A 22,740-nucleotide genomic window follows, 5' to 3' on the forward strand; every position below is an offset into this window, starting at 1 on the left:
GAGCTGTGCCCTGCCTGTTGGGCAGCCCGAGGGGGTTTAGCACCGAGCTCCGCACAACCCTGGCTTCACAGACAGCGTGATGAGCTGGCCAGCCAGCACCCACACAGGTACAACAGCAGGAAAGGCCGTGGTCCTGCTGGACGGGCACGCTGGGAAGGTGTGGTGTGTGTGACACAGGGTAGCTGCCGGCTAGGAGATGGCACGCTGGGCTGGTGCCTTGGCAAGTCACCTTCACCAGTGGCCTGAGCTTGGCCAAACATGTTATGGCTGATCAGAGCACGCCATTCTTCCAGGCAGAGCACCAAGAGATTAGGGGAAAAAGAGCACTTGTTGCCAGTGCCACTTGTGGACTCTGTTTGCTGGTGTCTTGCTCCTGCACGTAGGGAAGGAGCTGAGGAGAGCTGCACAAACGTGCAAGAGTTTGTAGGATCCCACGTGCAGCCTCTTGCTTTTCTCTGCCCTTAGCATGCCCTTCTCCAGTCCCTAGGCCTTCCTTAACCTCGACAGGAAAAAATATCATTTACAACCAGAAAAACTAGCCAGCGGCCGGGTGGTGCGAGCCAGGTGGCGAAGTGACTTTTAGCACAGACTCTGGTGCTGCTTCAGGCTCAGCGCTGGTGCCTTTCGGGTCAATGTCACGCCTGTGCAGGAAGCAGCCCGTGTGCCTGGCCAGTGGCTGTGCTGCAGGAATTGCTGCCGGCGGGGCTGCTTTGGGCTCCCAGGTGCAATGTCCGGCCGCACGTCCCCAGGCCAGCGGTGAAAACCTAATGTCTTCTGCAGCACACGGCCAGCACCCTGCACAGAGCCCAGCTCCAGCTGCGAGCCACCCTCAGCTCACACCTCGAGCCCCCAGGAGCAGCGGGAAGGAGGCAGGATTTCCTGCACGGCGCTGTGCTGGAGCACAGCATCCGACCTGCCCCAGCGCTCTCGCTCATCCCCAAGCCACCAGCACTGCCCCATTGCCTAATTCCCAACCATCAGAGCAAACCAACCATTACTTACTTAGTGGGGAAAAAAACCCAAACCCAGCTGTCAATGGGGAAAAACCTGCCTCTCCTGATGCTTCTCCTGCAGCCAGGATGAAGCCCTGCATTCCCAAGGCAGCCCCAGCCCCTGGCTGATGCTGAGCCTGCGTGCTGTGGGCGTGCTGCCCCTCACCGCCCCGCTGCCCCACCGGGGGGATGATGTTTGGGGACAGGAATGCAAGGGCAGGGACAGCATGGGGCTGAGGTCCAGGCCGGGTCAGTTCATCCGAAGGTGACACCTCGGGCTCGCAGGGGGACAGAAAGGGGCCGCAGCTTGGTTCGTGCCCCGCGAGGTGGGCGAGTGGTGGGGGGTGGGCTGGGTGTTGCTGCAAGCCGGCAGGAGATCCGAGTTATGTGCTCGGAAAAACATGACATCCCCCTCGCCGGTGGGAGCTCTGTGTGCTGCAAAAACACCAGGAAGACGGTTACATAAGGAAGGGCACGGGGCCCATCCTGCCCTCAGCCTGCTGCTGAGCCCCTGCAAGGGGCTGTGAGGCTCTGGGCTGCGGCTGCTCAGCACCCGCCAGGATCCGGTCCTGGTCACGAGCTGGACGGTGCTCAGTGCTGCTGCTGAGGGCAGGAGAAAGGCTGCAAAATGCTTTTCCTGACCTGGGAGATGCTCTGGTTGCTCAGCCTTTCAGCTCCATCTCACAGCCCTGTCCCTGTGCTGGCACATTGTGCTGTGCCCCTGGTCCTGTCCCCATACCCCAACGTGTCCTCACCTCTGCGTGACGGGTGCCAGCTCTACCCTGGGGAGCTGCCCCCAGCAATGGGGTTGTGCAGCTCCTCCCGTGCTCCGTGCTCCAAAATGGGGCTCTCTGTGGCCTGTGCCCTGCTGCCAGCCCTGCCACCTCCCCGCCCAGAGGGGTGACACGCTCTGCGTCACGTCCCCGCTCTGGTGCAGGCTGCCTGCTGCCCCAGGGGACGCGAGGACGGGAGTTGTGGCTCTTCCCCTGGCACCGTGGAGTTGCAGGCAGTCCGCTGGGATCTGTGAGCAAGCTCCACGGTGACATTAATTGCAGCTGACAGCGCTCCTGGGGAGCCATGGTGCCAAAGCTGCTGCTGCCGGGGGACAGCAATCATCTGTGCTGTGCTCAGAGCAGGGCTCGAGTCCCACAGCGCTGAGCTCTGGGCTCACCCCAGCTCCCAGCATCATGGTGGCAGGGACACCTCAGCCGCAGGGGACAGGAGGCACTGTGCTCACCTGGAGCACTGGCTATGGGGGGAGCAGAGCAGGCCACGGTCCCAGCCCCTTTTCAGGCCCCATTGGAGCTTAGCTCCGGCTCCCTCCAGGCTGCAGGGGCCAGGAGGGATCCGCGAGCCCTCCTGCTGCCCAAATCCTGCCCTGGCACAGCCCCTGCCTCCCCCAGCCCTGCAGGCAGGATGCACATTCATCCAGCTTTCTCTGCTTTCCCTGCTTTCTCTGGCTCCCTGTGCCTGGCAGCACCACACGTGCTGTATCTCACACCCTAGTTTCGTGCCGAGGAAGAGCTGCCGCTTCTGCTGCTCCAGCCAGCACTGCTGAGGAAGGTGAGAGCTGCCTGCACGCAGCGTGGGCAGCCCAGGCCTCCTCCTCCGGGCAGCAAAGGGTTAAGGGAATTAGGATGGTAAGTTGATAGAAATAATTCACTAACTCCTGTATGAAGATTGCGATTTCGCTTAATTATCATAATTACATCTTCAATCTCCCTGATGATAATTCTGAAACAATAGAGCAAGATGCAAATGTAGCCGCCCGCCTCCCCTGCCAGCTACGCAGGGACACGCTGCTCCCCTGCCCCTTGCTCTGGCACTGGGTTTCCTCCTGCTCTGCCCAACACCTCGGCTCCAGCATCAGCAACTGGGGGGGACAGTGGAAAAAAAGTCCTCTGATACCTGCCTCAAACCAAGTTAAGATCACCCTGCTGCTCATTTGGGTTCCCCGAGCAACGCAGGAGCTGCTCCTGCAGCAGCCACCAGCCCATGCTCACCTCCACACTGCGGGCACCCCATCACAGACAAGGAATTTTAGGCATTTCACATTTCATTGTCCTCCCCCACAATGGCATTCTCCTGCTGTCAATAGCCGCTGAGCCGAAGACACAACAAGGCGCTGCTTCCCCCAGACAGCTCCAGCAAACACAAACGAAGGAAGCACGGAGGGGTCTGAGCAGAGCCCGCTGCCGGCTGTGGGACACCCCAAGGACCCCACAGGGACCCCACAGCCCCTAGAGCACAAGAGCCAGAGGGAACAGCATCAGGGGAGACAGGCACAGCTGCTTCCAGCCGTTAGGGCACTGAGGCAACCCCTCACCACCGCCGCTAACACCGTGACCAGCAGCGAGGCCGTGCTCTCCCTGCCCGAGGAATGCTGCTAACTGAAACCCAAGCGCAGAGGCAGGGCAATGGCTTGGCAGAACAGTGTGGCAATTGGTAAAAAGAAGAACTTGTTTTCTTCATCTTGCAACTGAAAATTGCACAACGAGGCTTGCAGTGTCTTCTGCCCTGCGTGTTTGCAAGCAAAGGCTTCGGGGAGATATAAAATTCAGCCTGCTATATGGACCGTGTGCTGCCCACAAAGGGGGCAGCCGTGGAGGCAGGGATGGTGGTGGTCACGCTCACCTTACCAATGGGACACAAGCAAGCGGGACAGGGCTGCACAAAGGAACAGCAAGCAATGATTTCCCTACTGGGGCAATGTGCTGAGGGCTTTGAGGTCTGATTATTAAGTGCTAGGCTAAGGGCATAAATGGAGGCTGCTGTCACACAACACGTACCCAGGGCAGCACCTACAGGTTGCCAGGAGGACAGTGGGGACACTGGTGACCCATCCTCATTTCACAGCCTCCTTCACAGCCTTTGACTCATAAAAGCCACCTGCAGTCCTGTGGAGGATGCGGCCTGGGGCCTGGATGGGGTACAGCAACCAGGGAGGAGCCAGCACCTCTGTGGCGATGGGCTCTGGGCCCAGGGGTGAGGCAAGAGATGCACGAAGCAAGGAGAGCACTGGAGAGCTCAGTTCTCCAAGTTGCCACAAGAACAGTTGCAGTGATGATGAATTGGTGAGGGGTCTAGGAAACAGGTCTTACAAGGAGCAGCTGAGGGAACTGGGGTTGTTCAGCCTAGAGCAAAAGGAGACTCAGGGGAGACTTTAACATCCTATGCAATTGCCTTAAAGGAGGCTATAGCGAGTTAGGGATCAGGCTCTTCTCCCAAGCACCAAGTGATGAAACAAGGAGAAATGGCCTCAAGTTGCACCAGGGGAGGTTTAGGTTGATTTCTGGAGAAATGTATTTACTGAAAGGGTTGTGTGGCATTGCAATAGGCTGCCCAGGGAAGTGGCTGAGTCACCATCCCTATGGGTTTCTTTAAGAAACCGATAGATGTAGAACTTAGTAGCATGGTACAGTGGTGATGGGCTTTAGTACTAGGTTAAAGGCTGAACTAGGTAATCTTAGGGGTCTTTCCCAACCTGAATGATTCTAGGACTGGAGCTGTTTAACCCATAGCTACTCCTCACATGGTGTATGGATGCTCTGCATGTCAGCCTGGGGTAGAAGAGAGCACAAGTTCCTGGCCCCTGTGACAGCCCGTGCTCAATTAGGATTTACTGCTTGCCTTGGTGAGACCACTGTCTGCCCCAGGCACAGACCTGAGATGTAGAGAAAGATAAGAAGAAAACCCTAGCAGGGCTCAGAGGAAGATGAGTGCCCCCTTGAAGATGAACACCTGGCCATGTGCTGCCTGGGCACATCAGGGGGTTCCTGGTGGGCACAGGCTGCTGCTGCCCTGTCCTGGATTTGCCACTTGGATGTGAATAGGAATGTTCTGGCATGGGTCAGCAGTCAGGGACACTGTGTTTTATTCAGCTCAGAAAAGGCAATTAGGTGTTAAAAAGAAAAATGGGGAAAAAAATAACCCACAAAAAACCTTCCAGCCCAGTTTTGTCCCAGTTTTAAATGGCAAAATCTGTACTTTGTTCTCAGCTGTTGTTGCAAAATTGAACCACTTTCAGTCTCTCGCCTTACTTAACCACGGGCTACATCCTCGCAGAGCTGCTGAGTGCGATGCAGAATCAAAGACTGTGCCTGGCCCAGAAACCTGAACGGTGTGAACTTTGCTAAAAGCACACAAGGAAGCCTGGCTTCCAAATGAAGCCGTCACGAGCCAGCGAGCCCCCAAAGAACCACTGGTGCGTGCCGCGCCAAACCAAGGAGCGCACCCCCAGCTGAGACATGCTGTGCTGCACATCCATGCAGGGCCCTCCCCAGAACTGCCCCGGCCCAGCATCAGCGAGGTGCTACACGGGGCTGCACCTCATTTCCCAGGCAATTTGTCCATGAACAGAGTCCTGGCCTGTTCAGACACCACTCAGGAGTGTTTCTGGATGGAGCAAGGTGCTCCAGTCAGCATCTCTCTGCAGGGGAGGCACGGATGCTGCTGCTGTCAGCAGGTAACGTGGGGAGGATAACTCACTTATCAAGCCATTTAACGTAATTCTTAGATATTAATGCTGTGCTTTCTATGTCTTTTAGGCCTTGAGTAATCCCTTCCCTGCTCTGACTCACACCACCCCATAGAGCCAGGGCCGTGCACTGCATTACTGCTGCTGTGGTCCCTATGCATGAGCTCCCCACCCATGCCCGTCCTTGCCGAGGGGGAGCTTCCCCCGTGTTCCTCCACCTGGCAGCACCAGCCACCAAACTGACGCCTGCGCCTCAGCAGGAGCAGCCCAAGCTCTGTAACCATCAGCCCTGCCGCAGCCAGCAGAGGCTCGCTCAGCGCCGGTCTGTCTGCAGTGCGTCCCTGGTGACTGTTTTATCTGAGGCCACCCTGAACACTGGAAAAAGTGTGATTCCAGCCCAACAGAAGGGCTACATACACAGTATACATATAACTATATATTTATATGACTGGAAGAGTCAAACGTGCCATGCTATAAGCTGTGTCTAACACCCAGCTGGTGTTTCCCCAAAGTGTCTTCCAAAAGCAGGGTCCCCAACCAGCACAAAGCCCTGGCCCCATGAGTGCCCAGCCTACACCCACCGAGCCCCAGGCAGGCTCGGGGTCTTTCCTCCTCCCCACTTCTCCACCCCTGGGGCCTCCTGGAGGCCAGGAGGGTGCAGGGTGCCAGCTACCCACGAGCAGCCTGGCTTTTGCAATGCACTCCAGCCCTGCGGCGCGGCTCGCCCGCCCCAGCCTGCTGCTGTTAATTGAGTTGCCACTTTATCTGATGCCTCCCTTCCCAGACAGCACGTCTTGCTCGGTTGCAGCTTTCATAGCTTCATTACAAGTGATGTATCTCATATCACGGGGGATGTTATTTACACAGCAGCTCTCGCTGTCTGACATCTGCATTTAGATTACAGCGCAGCAAAGCCCCCACGCTCCGTGCACCCAGGACCCAACGCTTCCCCTTCGGCTCCTCGGCCCCTTCTCCTACAGGCAGGGAACTGCCACCCCCACAAACCATGCTGCAAAGAGCTGCATGCAGGGGGTTGCGCTCAGGTGTCCCACAGCAAGGCCAGTGCCACCCCTCTCCTCGGCAGGGCTCTGGGTGCTGAGGATGCTCTGCGTGGGGCAGATATCCAGACCTGGTGTGTGGTGGCAGTGAGAGCTGCTGTAGGTAGCCAGACATGGGCTGGACTTGAAACCAGGCTTCATGAGTTATTTATAAGCTACGGGAGGGAAGCGTCAATAAATAATACATCAGCACTCTCACATTCTGCAAGTGTGTGTCTACAGATAAATATTTCATTCTCCAGGAATACGCACAGACTTGTTGATAAATAAAAATTGGAAAATGTTCCATTGGATGGTTTTAAATGCGACTCCAAACTTGCATCCAAAGAACAGTGTGTACCTTGTATACAGCACAAAGATGCTAATTTTCCCCAGCAGAGGCTGCCTCAAATGTATCGTTGCAGCACACTGGGCACAGTGCCCGGTGCAGCACGCACACCCCAGAAACACACAGCCCCAGCTTTCCCTTCCACACCATTATTTTAACATCACTTCTATAACAACAGCATTCAAGCAGCTTCTCTAATTATACCTTGTACCGCCTGGGCTCGGGACACAGCTGTCAGGCTTCCAAATATTAGCGGAGAGACCCAGAAGGCAGCACGTTTCCTCTTCTAAGTGTCACTGAAGTTCACGCCGTGCTCAGGCGTCGCTGGCGATGCAAAGCTTGCTGCTGCTGTTTAATCAGGCAGGTGGCTTCTCCCCTAGGAAGAGCATGAGATACAGAGCGTGAGATACATGTACAGCCATCCCCAGCAGGGGCTCATCGCCCCTGCCCTCCTCCTCAGCAGGGACAGTCCTGCACCACCACCTTTTCCTTTGCAGGGGGCTTTTTCCCCCACCCGCTACTTTATGAAGCAAACAGGGAGAGAGAAACGTGCTAAACGTGACAAGTCTGAAATGACAACGTGCATCTCCTGTGCAACAAGTGCAGGAATTTCACTCCTGGTCTGATCTGTTCCCTGTGCTGCAGGTCCCCCTCTTGTTCCAGCCCCATTAGAAACTGTCCAGGCTCTGTTACATGTCAGGAAATAAGTTCAGAAAGAAGATACATCTTTCCCATGCCCTATCTCCTCCTCCTCTAATACTGGTTTATCACCCTGAATAAACTGGAGTAATTGTGCAGAAAATTGCTCGATCCACAGCGTGCCCACGAGGAATTTCTGCCCTGGGTAACTGGCTGTCACCAGCAGCCGGGACCCTAGCAGTGGTGTCCCAGGCACACAGAGTCATGTAGGGGTGCTGTGGGACGAGGCAGGACATCCTCCTGCAGCCCTGCACCGGGGTGGGCACAGCCTCTCAGTGTCCCCCAGCTCCCAGCCACGTTCGGCAGTGCCATGCAGGGCAGGGGGGAGAAGCACCTTCCCTGTCCCCCCAAAAACACGTGTCTTCTCCCCCAGCTGGGTGCCGAGGGGTGCCCAAGCCTGGGGTTTATTCCCTGTGGGGTGCAGCCCCCACATCCTCACCCTGCTCGTCTGGGTGTGCTGGGCTGGCTCACCTCATGGGTGGCAGGGCTGCCACAGGGACGTGGGGCACCCAGGCACTCTGTTCCTCTTTGCAACACCGTGGTGCTGGCGAGCATTTTGGCAAAAACTGGACGGTGGGTCCTGAACCAGATATAGGTCCATCCCCCACCATGGCAGCTGGTCCCTGGCGAGGCCTGGGAGAGATGCAGGGCAGCAGATGTGGCTTGGCGCAGACCCGTGTGGAACACACCACGATTTTCACCGCTTCATCCCACAGCAGGGCACGGACAGGAGCAGAGCTGTCCAGAGGAGTGTGGATCCAGGATGAAGCCAGTGCTAAAAGGGACAGCTCGGGTGAGTATTTAAAACATTAACCCTGGCAGCAAGCCCCATCTTGCTGCTCCCTGGCAGCTCTGGGCACAACGACAGCTCTGATAAATGGCCAGCACCTCACTGGAAACCTTCATAGCCTTCACCAACACTCAAAGTCTGTCCCTACCTGATCCCTGCGCAGTAATTTCCTTCCTCATGAGGGGTATGCAAATACCTTTAATGTTGATAAATCCCTTATGTATCAACTTCCAGGGACATTTAGGCAGCAAAACTTCACTTCATTGCAATGCAGACGGAGGAAGCCCAGTCACTGTGAGTGGGGAGGAGTGCTCACACCGCCTACCCCTGCCACTTCGTGCCACACGAGCACCCTGGTTCTGCTGCTCCAGCACCAATTGTGCTCACAGGGCACAGCACAGGGTTTGGATGTGTTTCAGTGAGTAGGGACAGGGAAATAACCAGCCCAGGTTTTAAGGGTGAGGAAGCAAATCCTCCTCCCAGCAGCTCTTCCACCAGGTTTCCTTCCCCAGAGCCTTTTCTCACCCGCTGCCCCTCCCCTGAGATAACTATCAGTGATACCGCGGGTTTAATTAATGTTTTTGACTTCCAGCACACTGATGGGATTTCTCCTCTGTGACTTTGCCAGGAGTCTTCTGATCCTGCCAAGCAGCCAGGAAATCTGGGCCGGCAAGAGCAGCTCCCCACCTGCAGCTGCTGGCCAGGCGAGGGGCTGTGCACCAGGCACTCGGGTCTCGTGCTGGGCATCACATGAAAAGCAGCAGTAGCTGTGTGAAACACTGGCCTCCCAGCACCACAGCACCAGTCCCAGCCTCACTGGGGCAAGAAAAGGGACCTTGACCCACAGACAGCTGTGGCCATGTCCCCCATGGTAGCACAGGCCCCCAGCATGCTTTATGGCACTCCTCCCCTGCTCTGCTCACTCCTGAGGCGAGGGTCACCCCTCTGGTATCACGGCCACCTCCCTCGGGCAGGCACACGACACTTTCACCTCCGTTCCTTGCTCTGCTCCATGCCTCCAGCCCTTGCAGGCTGCCTCCAGGGTCCCAGACACCCGGGCACGAAGGTGCGTGCAGGCCGGCACGTGGCAGCAGGGAGACGTGCACCCAAGCAGCACCAGAAGTGGCCGGGAGCCTTAAAAGTGCTCTTTAGCTCTCTGGTCCACTGCTCCTATTATTACAATTAATTACCAACCAGCCAGGGTGGCTCCCCTCCATCACACAGGGCTCCCATCCCCATGGGACAGGTTTGGGGAGGGCTGGTGTCCCCACCAGCAAAAAGAAAATGGCCAGGACAGGACACAAGCCTGACCAAAGGCACAGGCAGGGTGTGATGCACAGGGATGAGCAGTGAACAGATCCTCTCCAATAGAATATATGCCCCCTGCTCCCTGCGGCTGCAGAAACCAGGACCACTGCCTCCATCCCCACCACGCAGCCCCAGCCCCTCTGCACCAAAATAGCTGCTCAGCCCCAGCCTCCAGCTCTGCCTCCCTACTAACCAAAATAGCCCTGCCAGCAGCTGGTGCACCGCCGCCGTCCGGGGCCTTTCTACTTCTGTCCAAGATGCTCAGACGATGTAAAATTAGATTTCCTTTAAAATGCAGCCCTACTCTTAAAAAGAAATGCTAATAACACATAGCCCAAGGGCTAAAGATGGAGCCAAGCCCATTAATACACTGGCGCCTTTGCCATCCCAAGTGGGATTTCAGAGCCAGCTCTCTGCACCACAGCCAGGGATGTGCTGCTGCTGCTGCTCCAGAGCTGACTCCAGCCATGGCTCTCTCTCCTGCAGGGAGGCAAGGGAATCCAGTGCAGGTGGCTGCCTCTAATTACAGGGAGGGCTTCTTCCCAGGGTGTTTAATTAGTGCCGGAGGGCAGAGAGGTGCTATTAGAGCCAAGGCAGCCTCAGCGTGGTCTGGCAGACATGCGGCAGCGAAGGCAATCAGGCAGCAGTGGAGTGGGGAGCTCACTGCACTGGATTGGAGGTCCCCAGCGAGATCAGAGAGTGGTGCTGGGGACATGCTCACCTCCTGGCTGCATCCACACCATCACAGGGGAGCAGGGAGGACTGCAGAAAGAGGAGGTCATGATCCTGCTTCTCCCCATCCTGCTGCATTGCAATGCTACTGTGCTTTTGTGAGCCCCAGAAAACCCTCACAAGGACCACGGCATTTTGCCAAGCCTATTAATGAAACCAAATTTGAGAGCTAAAAGATCCCCAAGAAAGGTGCTGTCTGCACTCGGAGCAGATGTCCCTGTCCAGTGGCCAGGGCTGCAGGAGTACTGGTGGGCAAAACACCCCCCTTGCAGTGAAGCACAAAGTCACTGGGCAGCAGCACACCCTGGGGAGGAGCTGTGCCTTTCCCAGCCATCATCAGCCTCAGGAGCAGGCTGTGAACTTCTCAGCTGTGCTCATTACTGCCAGCGAGCCGTGAAGCCCCCCTGCAAGCCTTCCTGGCTCTGCAGCTGAGCCAGGGGTGCTGCTGTCTGGGCTGCTTGGTTAACTGCTCACTGCGAAGCAGGCTGCTTTCTGTGAAACTCACTGCGGAGACCTGCTTGCTTCCAGCACGGGCGATCAATGCACACAGACCTCGCTGCATACAAGCCTGGCTGGTCAGAGAGCTCAGCCCTGGCTCTGGATGCTTCCCAGCAGCTGCTTAACCACTGCCTGGCACTGGGGCCCCAGCACTAACGTGGTCACTGCCACAGCCACGGGCAGCACAGGGCCAGACAGGGCTGGCATGCATCCCTGCCACAGCCAGGGTGGATGTAGACACCTCTGCACCCGCACCTCCAGGAGCACCCTCGCTCCTGGTGGTCTCTGTCTCTTCCTGGGCTCCTCCACGCACCCCACAGGCACTCCGGCCATCACAAGGTGCAGTAGTGCTGTGCCAGGGGTGTCCCAGTAGGGAAGACTTGCACCAGCCTTCCCTCCTGTGGTGCTGCCCAGCACAAATCCCTTTAAACACTCCAGGACACCACACCTCAAGCCTCCCCGATGGACATAAGGTTACTTATAACACCCTAAGCTCCTCAGCAGATGACTGCTTGAGACCATCAAAGAGGACTTAAAAGCTTAAGGCAGGTAAACATTTAAATTGCTCTAAGCCCCCGTGGTGCCACAGCCAGGCCGGAGGGAAGTCCCCACGATGCAGCCTCCTCTGGGCCTCCAAGGTTTCAGCCACCCCCCGACCACAACCACACTGTGGAGGCTCGCCCCGCCACGTCTCCCCCAGCACCATATTTATTTTCTGTCTAGACGCTGGTGGATTTGATATGCAGCCCTCTGCACCTCTGCCAGGGCTTCTGCGCCGTTTCATCAGGAGAGCAATAAAACTAATGGCTTTCTGTGGGCAGTTGCACGCTTAATTCGAGCTCTACCCACTGAAAAAGCCTGAATGAAATTGCACAGAGCTCAGTTGGTGCCCCAGGAGTGTTGTCATAAATAAATCTTGAGGTTTCAGTGGGATCTTTAATACACACTAAGTGGGAGTCTGTCACAAATATGTCCTCTTGCTAAGGGACAGCAGAATAGATCTTGTTTACAACAGCAGATCAATCCACACAGATTTTCCTCAAGTGGTTTCTCAGTGTCATTAATGACTCTTCCCTTCTGGTTGCACAGAACTGTATTTGCAGGCACTGGGTACCGCAAATTACTTCATTCACTTTCAAGGCACTGAAGCTGCCCTTAAGCTCAACATTGCAAGTTATTGCAGGTATCTGCCCTTCTCGTCTCTGAGGAGCCATGAGAAGAGCCTTGCTGCCTGTCTCCCTTCCCATTTGTTGTGCTCCAACGTGATCGTTTGCAGTGTGGGAACAAACCGAGCTCTCTGGTTCATGCCATGTATTTGCCCTGGGGGTAACTGTAACGGAGGAGGACCCTGGGCACAGGATACTTGCCCTCCCCAGGCTGCTTTAGCCCAGCCAGTGCCACTGGCACAGCCTTTCCAAACAAACCCTGAAGGGCACGACCAACCTGTCCCTTCCCAGAGCTCGCTGCCCACCTTGGAGCAGGGCTGGCTCTCAGATTCCCTGTTACTACTACAAATATTTATTCCTACAGCAGCAGCCTTGCAGGCACTTGAGCTAGCTATTTAACTTTGCTGGGATATACACCACCTGAAGCACACAGGTGTTGCAAAGGCAACAAAGCAAATTAATGTTTTACTTCAGCAGAAGGAAGATCCCATCCAACCAAGCAACTATGCACCCACACAATTCCGTTTCGGCACCCTTCTAGCCAAGCACAAGGGCTCCCATATCCCATGCCGTGTGTGGTGGTGCTGCCAGTCCTGCACCTTTTCCACTCCTGGCCTCTGCTCCCCCTCTCGAACAGGCACAGGAGGAGTCCCAGCAGTGGCAGGGATGGCAGGGAGCAGCCCCCAGCAGGCGATGGATCACTGCTGTTAGCCCTGCAACAGCCATGGGAATCTGCTCTCGGGTCTCTCACGGGTTTTATCTCTGTGTGAAGCCATAAGCTGAGGGGGAAAGGCAGCCAAGCACTTTGATGTGGATCAGCACAGAGTTCCCAGTGTTCAGGCAGCCACTTCAGGCTCCCCAGGTCAGCAGAGGATGCTGGCTTCCTCCAGCTAAAGGCCCAGACCTCTGAGAAACGCTCCAGACCCAGGAACCCCGCCAGGGGCAAACACACACTTGGAGGGGCAGGAGGATTTCCACATGAAAGGTGGAATCCTCCATATGAAAGCAGGACTTGGGCAGAAGCACAGAGACTGCAGCGTGACGCTAACATGAAAAGCGAACTCATGCATACGGACGGTGTGTGAGCGCCTGCAGATGCCCGTTTCCACGCTTCACAAGTGCGGGCTCGCACCACACGCAGCAGGAACGCCCGCAGGCCCAGCCGGGCCCTCACACTGCCAGAGGCCGCTCTGAGAGTCCTACAACAGGGCCGGGAGCCCAGGGGTGCTCGCCTGCCTCTGTACCACCTCAGTGGGACCCCACAGATGGGCACAGCTGCAGGCCTTGTCCCAAAAAGCACAGCTCCATGGTCACACCCCGGAGGCCCCAGGGCCTTGGCACAGCAGGCATGAGGCACACAGCTCCCCACAGCTGCCGTGCCTTCGTGCTGAAGGATCCCCACATCCGCTTCACCACTTCTTTAAACAAAACCCAAGCCCTGGCCAGCAAATGGAATCCTTTACCACGGTGCTAAGCTTGGTACGAATTTCAAGCCCTAAAAAAGCAATTGATTATGAAGCTATTTAAGTAATCACCATACAATTACATCATGAGAGACAGGGAAACAGCGAGAGAATTTATAAAAAAGCCAGGCTTACTCAGCTTTTAATGTAGCACAAGTGTTCACTCAGGCATTCTTGGAATGAGAATTTTAAATTAAGGTTGATGATAGCTTGAAATAATAAGCTCCATACTGTCTACAAGGCTTTTATTCTATTAACTGCTGCATCTCGAACAGGATGATAAATCCACTCAGTACTGGTCAATTAGCACTTTTCCTTCAGCCTGTGTTCTCTGCAGATACATCCTCTGCAATCCAGTCTGTGCTGGTGCTGAGCTCTTGCAAAAAACCTTCCTGTTCAACTGAATTTAATGACTGAGAGCTTTGCTGTTGGGCAAGTCCTGGTCCCTGGGGTGAAACCAAATGGGACATGCCTTCACATTTCTCTGCTCAATGCTCTGACACTTCTTTTTAACTAATATCCCTGAAGCCCCAGGGAACAGGGTAGCACATTGCTAACCCCAGCCCTCTCGTCTCCATGCCCTGGTTTGGCTTCATTTCCCCTTTCTAGGTTCAGACCCACTCCCATTTTGGAGGAATATCTTCACCCCCTAGCTGCCATTTCTCTCTCACCCTGCTCTGTCACCAAATTTGTGGCAGGGTCACCACTTGGTCTCCACTAACAAGGGTGACAGGACACCTGCTGATAGGTGAGGCACCGTGTCCTTACCTCTTTGTGAGGCTCTCAGCACCCTGGGGAGCCTCCTTGGCTTGGGACCCTGGGAATCTGCTGGGAGAAAGAGCAAATGACTTAAGGAAATGAATACGCAGATGGGAGCAGCTGCTTTGCTGGCATCTTGCTCAGGATGCCATCTCACCCAGCATCTCAGCCCCAGCTGTGGCCCCAAAGAAAGGAGCAAGCAGGAGGCTGGTTTAACAGAATATCCTAGCACATGCTAACAGCCATGGAGGATTCGTGGTGCTGAGACTTTCTGAGCCAGAGGTGATACCTTGACTTTCTAGCCTCCAAGGGACACATTTTCAGAAGGAATTACCCCAGTTTGCTGCATCTTAAACAACAGCCCTACGGAAAGCAGAGCTGGCTCCCAGGGAGACTTGCCTGACCCACAGCAGAGCCCAGTGTTCGCTGCAAGGCCCTGCCCTGGCTGCAGAGCATGAGGCTTTCTCAGAGCTCCCTGAGAAAACCCCATGCACAGCCCCTTCCTGACACCTCCTCGCAGTGCTGCAGAGGCACTGGGGATTGCTGTTAGCATGGACCATCTCCTGCACAGGGCGCTGCCTCCCCGGATGTGTGCTCCTGCCAGGCTCAGCACTGAGCAGAGCCCTGCTGGGAAGCTGGGAGATGCCCCCGGGCTTTGCTGAGATCAGGAGGACAAACTGGGCAGACTGGTCGCTGGGGCTGCTGTGGGAACGCAGAGCATTCGAACCAGGCCTGGCCTAAATACAGCATCTCATTTAAGGACATGAAAGGCAGCAGCAAAGAGCTCTACTGATTTATACTCAGGATACAGGTACAATAAGCAATTCAGTAAATAAAATGAAATGCCAGCTGGGGAGGGCTCACTTATCCCCTTAGAAATAGCAATTCAGCAGTCTGACATTGCGAGTGTCCTAAATTGCTTAAACTGGACATGTAACTGGAAAATGCCATGGTGGCACTACCTCTGCAATGACACAGGAGAATTCAAGTCCCAGTTCCCCCATCCCCTTCCCCTGCCTGGTGTTTTTCCACGGCCTGGTTATCCTTTGGACACATCCCAGGTTCCTTCCTGTGGTGGTCTCTGAAATTCATTTAAATCAGGAAATTACCCTGCCTGTTTTTCTCCACTGGCTCCATGTGTCTGGGCTGACAAATGACAGCACAACGGGATGTCAACCATCGTTAACTCTTCACCACCAGGGCAGGACCCTTCTCTGTGACACCTGGCCTCTCCAGCACAGGGCTGAACAGGGAGCCAAGCTGCATCTCAACAAGACCAGAAGGATCAAGGTATATCAAGGTATCCTGCTATAGGACAGGGCATGGGGATTCCTATCCTGTTGGAGGGACCCCAGGCCCTCTGCAACAGCTTGGCGAGCTCACATACATGGGATATCTTCAGCCCCACAGGGACTTCTGCAGAGGGACCGGGAGCCCGAAGAGCCAGGCTGCACCCAGGCTCAGCCCAGCCAGGGTCCCTGCATGCTCCAGCCCAAATGGCCAAGCAGAGATCTCTGCTCAAAGAGTTGGAAAACATGATTAATAAAGACTTGGAAACAAAGCTGGCTTGATTTCTTTTGAAACAGAGAGCAGTCCCTCAGACAGCAGCAGGCATGAGCCTGCACAGCTTTCAGTGGTGAGGAAGATAAGAGCTTGCCTGGCCTTGGTCCAACCCAGCTCGAGGGAGATGCATTATGGAAGCGAGTGGTTCAAAAAACCCATGGCACCCACTCCCAAGGCACTAAGGTGGGCTCGTAGGACCTGGCCAGAGGCTGCACAGGGAGCTCAGCACCATCCTGGACCAAGCTGCTCCTTGCTTTGCACCTGGAGTCAGCACCAGGCACAGTGGCACTGTCACAGCCACCAGTGGGACAGTCACATCCTTGCCCTGCATGGGGCTGGGCAGGGGTCAGGTGCTTCCAGCAAAACCAGCTGGGCCAGGAGCTGATTCACAGCACTGGTAGGAGCTCCAGGTGCTGTGGAAGAGCTGGTCAAGGTGATGAGAAGCACTGCTGGTTGTTTCACAGCCTGCACTGGCCCTGTAAATCAGATGGGGAGATGTAGCAGGCTCATCACGGTGAGATTAAGGTCTTTTTTTTCTTCTGGTATTATGCCAACACCACTGAGCCTTGCTTCATCACCCTCTCATTTCCAGTGGCTTTAAATAAAAGCCTCTTCCCTGCACTGTTTGTGATGTGGGTAAACAAAGCGCCAGCTCCTGGCCGGAGGGCTGGGGAAGGCAGCAGGGCGAGCCAGCACCACGCACCCCTCTGCTCGCAGCACCAGGGTCAGACGGGGCTGAGCTCCTGTCCCTGCACCCAGGACCATGGCACCCACTGGCCCACCCCAGTCTGCAGCAGGTGGTCCAGGCACAAACCACACCAGCAAAGGGAACTATGGCTTTAATTAGAAACAAGCCTCCCCTGTTAAATAGCCTGCAACACTTCGAGTGCTGTTTGTAAGGAAAACATTTTATTTCCAGGGAGATAGCTCACTTACATAACAGCTGTAAAACCCCATTAATGAGAGGATAAGAGCTCTGTAGCTGTTGCAAAAATCCGCTGGCTTTTTTTTTTTTTGCCTTTAGTGTTGCTCACAATTCAGTCTGCACTCAGGATCACTCATTCAGCAGACGTTAGCATGGCAAGCTCAAGTTATTGGCACTGATGGTCCAAAAAGCCACTTGCTGGGCTCCTGGGGGGGGCTCCCACAGCCCCCCACTCCTCCAGTGTTGGGGGCAGCCTGCAAGCCAGCCCACCAGGACAGCACAACTCACGGGCTCGGGTGTGATGGCACTAGGGTGGGAGGGTGTCCCAGTGCCATTCCCCTCCCACAAAGGCAATAAAAGGCACACAGGAACACCTCTCAGCTTTACAGATAGAGCAGTGAGTCAATTCACCCTCTCTGCAGTTTGCTCTGTACAGTATAACTAACCACTACTACCAGCTTCCCTCCCTCCTCTTTAAGGAGGCACAAAATCCCCGCTGTAGGAACCACAGCACGAAGTTACACCACAACAGAAACCCCAGCCCAAGCACGCAGGAAACATTTGGGGCAGAAGGACTCTGACAGCACCCGCCCCAAGCGCCTCCCATGACTGACGCATTTAGGATGCTGAGACACAAGTGCATTCTGTGTTGCACAGAATTGCAGTGCTGTGTCTCCATTTATTTGATTTGTATTGCCTGAAGGAAAATGCTTTTGCTGTCTTCATGCACTCAACTCTAAGCATTCAGCTTCAAAATAAAAGCTCCAGGGACCTGTCATCATATGCTTTCTTCCCCATAAAGGAAGGGCAAGAAGCAGCCTTTTCAAGCTGAACTGAAGAAAAGTGCTCAAGACCTCTGCTGCTCCTATGTGTTGCCCAGAGACGACCTTGCAAAGTTCGCTTTTTAAAGCAGCTCTCTCCTCCTGCTGCACTTTTACATTAGAGCTGCCATGTCCTGACTTCCCTGCTTTACCTGGAGGACTTTGATAGCTTTTGGAGGAGATGGAAAAGGAGTAGCACTTAGCACTGCTCAGGCTCTTCCACCCTGAATAAATGCTCTCAGGACTTGACCCAGCACAGCACCTCTTCCACCAGCATCACAAGCGCTCACGTGTAGCAGCCTGGTGTGCCTGTGGGATGGGAACAGGTCCTGTCTGCTGGGGTCTGGGCAATTCCCCTCAATGCCTGGTGGGCTTCAGCAGGATTTCCTCCTTCCCAGCTGTGCAGAGGGCTGTGGGTGGGTACATGATGTGTGCAAACACCACGCTCAGCCCTGCTCTCCAGCTCCATGCATGTATGCACAACACAGTGCTGCTGGGAAAGAGAAAACCAGTTCCTCAGTTTCTCCCAGTGCAGGTACTGGTTTCAGCCCCAGGTGCCTCGGTTTTGTGCAATGCACTTCCCGCAGTGCTTGCCCCAGAGCCCATCCTGCAGCAGTGTGGGACGGTGCTGCCTGCGGGGTCCCCAGCACCTGCTGCTACCTGCAGCACCACAGCCTCCCTGCCAGCCACAGAGCTCAGTCCTTGCCCTTAGAGTAGGAAAGGAAAAAAAAAAAAAGAAAAATATTTGAATCATTTACTCTGCAATGGAACAGTAAATCTACAGCCATTTCTACTTCTGCACTGCTGCCAAGCATTGTTTTGCTCTAAAAGCTTCAGCTTGCTCTGACAACGCTGTTCGTGTTGTACCAGCTCTCTCACCCTCTCCTTCTGTCTCTCGCTTTCTTTTCACCTCCCCTTCCTCCCCCTCCTGTTATTTCCATTTCCGTTCGGGGAAGCAGCAGAGATGAAACGCAGGCTTCCCCGGCTACTCCTGCAGGCTCTGAATTGCCCAAACCAGCCAATTTGGTTCAGCCTCTGCTCCTCTTCTGCACGCTGCTGACGGTCTCTGCAGAAATCATGATGCATTTACTCTGCTGGCACAGCGAGAGCGGTGGGACACAAGTGCTCCGAGCATTGTTAAAGACTCTGCAGATGGAGGCTGTGCAGATGCAGGGGCTGGAGGATCCAGAAAGCTTGAACTGGCCCAGTATGGGGCCCCGCTAAATGACTTTCCTAAAACCAATGTCTCAAAAAGCCTTGCTGGAGCTGAGCCGTGCAGATCTGCACCTGAACCAGCCCATGCTATGGCTTCATTTGCCCCCGTGAGCCAGCGTTCCTGCCCAGCAGCCAACTCTGCCCACAGAAACCACCAGCCAGCTCCCTTTGCTAGCTTTCCCACTGCCCCTAAGGAAAATATGAGCCTTCAACACTCCTGAAAACTCTGCAGTGAACTTGGGCATCAGGGATGCACAGAGGTGACCCGAAGCAATCACAGCTCAGTCAGCAGCAGGGCCGTGGGTGTTGCTCACCCCGAGAGCTGGAGCCTCCTCTGGCAGCTCCCTGGCCTACTTCTCTTTCATAAATACATAATTGTGACATGGCATTACATAATTTATCACGTTACATCGAGATTGGGGCCATCCTTGTGTAGTTTATTCCACCGAGCACTGGAGCTGACAGGGAGGAGACAAACTGTACTGCAGGAGTGCTCACGAGGGGTTTTCTCATCTGAGGACTGATTGCCAGAGGCCCCCGTGCTGCGTGGGCTGTGACCCCTCCAACAGCCCTCTCCTGATCCAATCTGCTTGGAAAGCTTTTGAGCTAAGAACAGAGTTTGAGAGGCATCCCCAAGAATGTGAGCAAAGTGCCTTGCACAGAGACCGAGCTCTGTGCTTGCTGCAGAGCTCCACGCACCGTCCTGCCTCCACCTGCCCCACACCCAGCACAGTCCCGTAACCACTGGGGGCTGGAAAGAACCTGGTACATCAGCAGACTTAGCCAGACATCCTGCTCCTTCCCCAGAGCTCCCCAGGTGCTGAGCAAACAAGGGGCAGCCAGTGATCAAGTCACTCACACCCCCCAACGCTCCCATGGCACAGAGAGGCTCAGCCAGGAACTGGTGGGAGCAGCCAGCAGTGCTTGCACCCACAGGGAACTTGCTCCTTCAACCACCTGTAGTTTTCGAGTGATTGTCAGTGACTTTTGGAGAGGCCCTGGGGCTGCAGCTCAGGGCAAGACAGGGTAAGGGTGCCCAGGTGCCACTGGTTTCCCCCCACAGCCAAACATCCAAGCCACCAAGCTGCAAGGTGGTGCCCAGGCACATTATGCCCTGCCAGGCAGCATGTTCCTTGAGAGAGGTTTGTGAGACAGCTGCTGTTCCTAGGCTTTTTTTTTTTTTTAAACGCTACAGTCCTGCCTGACAAGCAGGCTGATGCCTTGTAATCTCCTTTTCTCAAGGTTTTTAATGTCACCTGACATCCTGAGCAAGGACACTGCCTGCAAACAGATGCTCTGACCAAATCTGGAGCGCAAGAGAGAATTAGAGATGCCATTTGGCTGTTCTGAGCAGCTCCTAGGGATCAGTTCCTAGTGTTGCATAATTTAATGTTTTAACCAATTAACTAAGTGACTAGAAAAATCTTCCCTCGTAGGACAAACAGATGACACAGGTTGACAGTGCCATAAACAGCACAGAGCACACGCTGCTAATGCCGGTCACCTGAGTCACCCACGGGATGGCCTCAGCACCTTCAAACACTCAGAGCACAAGGACAGGTTGGGGCCTGAGGGCACAGGTGATGCAAAGGAGGGCAGATTTGGTACAGGGAAGCAATGGCTAAGGATGTGACGCAGGGGACATAGCTGATAAAAGCCTCTGAGTCCTCGAAACTGGGCTGTCCTACACTATAAAGGTCAGAGCACCAATAAACCTGTGCTGGAGAACAGTAATACAGGTTGCAAAGAATTTCTGAAGGACTCTGGTCTAACCTCCTGTTCTCTGCAGGACTGTCACAAACACTGGAATGAGCCACTTCAGTTTTGGAGACCCCCCACAGCCACTTCTCTGGGTACCACTTCCACCACAGCACCAAAAGATGAAGGAGGGGGGCGTCCAGCAGAGAGCTGCCTTGCTAACAAGACAAGCCCCCAACGGGAATGGTGTGGAGGGAGGTGCTGCAGGCACACTTGTAGAGCACAGACACACAGGGTGGGGACACGAGCCCTCCATCACTGGGCAGAGAGGCTAAACAGCACCTCAAAGACATTCACCAAAAGCTGCATCAAAACCTCTAGCAGATTTCCCCACAGCCAAATGGATCAAAGGCTGACTGGGGGTCCCACTGCCACCCCAGCTCTTGAGCACTTCCCTAGAACAGGAGTCTTGTCCCTGGCCAGCCCAGGAGGCTGCTGACTCCCTGAGCCCCATTACCTGAGCCTCTCCCAGGAACACAGCTCCCACGTTCCAGGGGGACGGGTGCCACATGAACCTGGGGGTGGCCAAGACCAGGTCCCAGCCAACAATTGCAGCATGAGGTGATGAAGAAAAGGCACAGCACCTAGACAAAGGACCACCCTGTGCTACCTGCATCACCTAAATAGCCTGGCCAGTACCAGCTGGGGTGAGCAAAGCCCGTGGATGGCCAATAAAAAAACAAAACAGTGAGGGCAGCACACAGCTGTGCTGTGTTATGGGTTAGTGCTGCCCAGGGCAGCTGCTGGTGTGCAGCTGTGTGAGAACCGCCAGATCAGCCCTCCATCACACCCCTGTGAGCCATTTGGTGCCGCTCACACCTACTGGCCTTTGTCACTGCAGTTTCTAGGGCATGGGGCTGTGGCCAGGAAGCAGCGCCCTGTGCTCTGGGATGCTGCCCTTCCCCTGAGCACCTTCCTATTTCCTTATTTCCTTCCCCCTTCTTACCACTGAGTCAGTCCCTGCACAAGCCTGGTGTGATGGCAGCAGATGTAGCACACTGCTGGCACTGCCTCGGGAGGGGACAGGGAGCAAGTCTGACCCATCCCATCCCTTCTGCTTCTGGCCCGGGCTCTGCCCGTGGAGGTGGAGGGGCTGGTGTGGGCTTTTGGGGTGTGGAGAGAGCCATGAACCTGTGCGTGAACCTGGCTGGGGAGCTCGCCATCCCCCAGCCTCCCAGATCAGCCAAGATATTTCGGCTCTCCAGTGACCATAGGCTGAAACACGCCCCAGCCACGCCACAGCCTCCCTCAAAGGGTGTGCAATTAAAAAGCGAGCCTGCAATTTGGTAATTTGTAGAGAAGAAATTAACTGCTGTGTGCATCTCGCCTTGGTCTGCCCGCTCTGGTGGTGGCTGCTCGGGGGCTCCTGGGGAGGTTCATCCCCGGAGATGCTGCTCGCCCGGCAGGAGCCACGCGAGCAGAGCCCTGCGCCCTGCCCCGAGGGGCGCCGTGGTGGCGAGGAGCCTTCCCTAACACCAGCTGGATAAAGCTGTCATCACTGGTGCCTGGATTAAAGGCCGGTGCCTTTAATCAGGCGCATCAGAGTGGAGATGTGCGAGTTATAAGGCCTGCTCCCTGCAGCGGGGTGACGGCTCCGGCATTCTTCGCATTTTCTCGTTGCTGCTGGAAGCCAAACGCGTGTCCTGTGTGACGCCCTGTGGGTCACAGCCACGCTCCCCGGGGTGAGGAGGGATGCTGGCCGCCCTGGCCACAGCCCAGGGCCCCGCGGGGAGCAGCACATCGTGTTGATGTTGTGTGGATCCAAAGGCACAGCCTGGGCGGGTGCTTGCAGGACTGCAGCTGCGCTCATCCAAGTCCGTGCCTGGGGTGGCTCCTGTCCATGGGGGGCTCGCCTGCTACACGTGGCACGAGGCAGCTGAGGAAATACAGAGCAAGATAAAGACCTTAGGTTTATAGCACACTGCAAGTACCTCTGGAGCCCACACAACTGATGGAAGAAGCAGCGAGCACGAGGAGAAACCTCTGCCCGGCCCTGAGAGGCAGAGGGTGAGAAGTCATGTAAGAAGTCATGGTACTTGATAAATATTTCTGTTCAGCATTTGGAGGGCAAGAGCCAAACAATACAGCGTGTTATAAAACATAATCGCTCTAAAACACTTCCCACCCTCCAAGGGCTGCAGGAAGATGTCAAACAATAGCTACCGAGCTCAGATTTTTAAATCAGCAG

The 22,740-nt window shown here is 55.3% G+C and overlaps 1 long non-coding RNA gene across 2 annotated transcripts; it reads right to left on the reverse strand.

The window, feature by feature from the left end:
- Positions 1-4,453: 4,453 nt before the first annotated feature.
- LOC137860935 (uncharacterized) lies at positions 4,454-21,204 on the reverse strand. 2 transcript variants are annotated; one of them, XR_011099262.1, is made up of 4 exons: positions 21,010-21,204; positions 14,280-14,336; positions 7,060-7,231; positions 4,454-6,682 (listed from the first exon to the last, which is right to left on the reverse strand). It is a non-coding gene; the product is annotated as an uncharacterized lncRNA (long non-coding RNA). The 2 variants fall into 2 exon arrangements; XR_011099261.1 differs by lacking the exon at positions 14,280-14,336 and having other exon boundaries at positions 21,010-21,199.
- Positions 21,205-22,740: the final 1,536 nt, after the last annotated feature.

Source organism: Anas acuta, chromosome 9 (genome assembly GCF_963932015.1).
Source record: "Anas acuta chromosome 9, bAnaAcu1.1, whole genome shotgun sequence".
Lineage (NCBI taxonomy): Eukaryota > Metazoa > Chordata > Aves > Anseriformes > Anatidae > Anas > Anas acuta.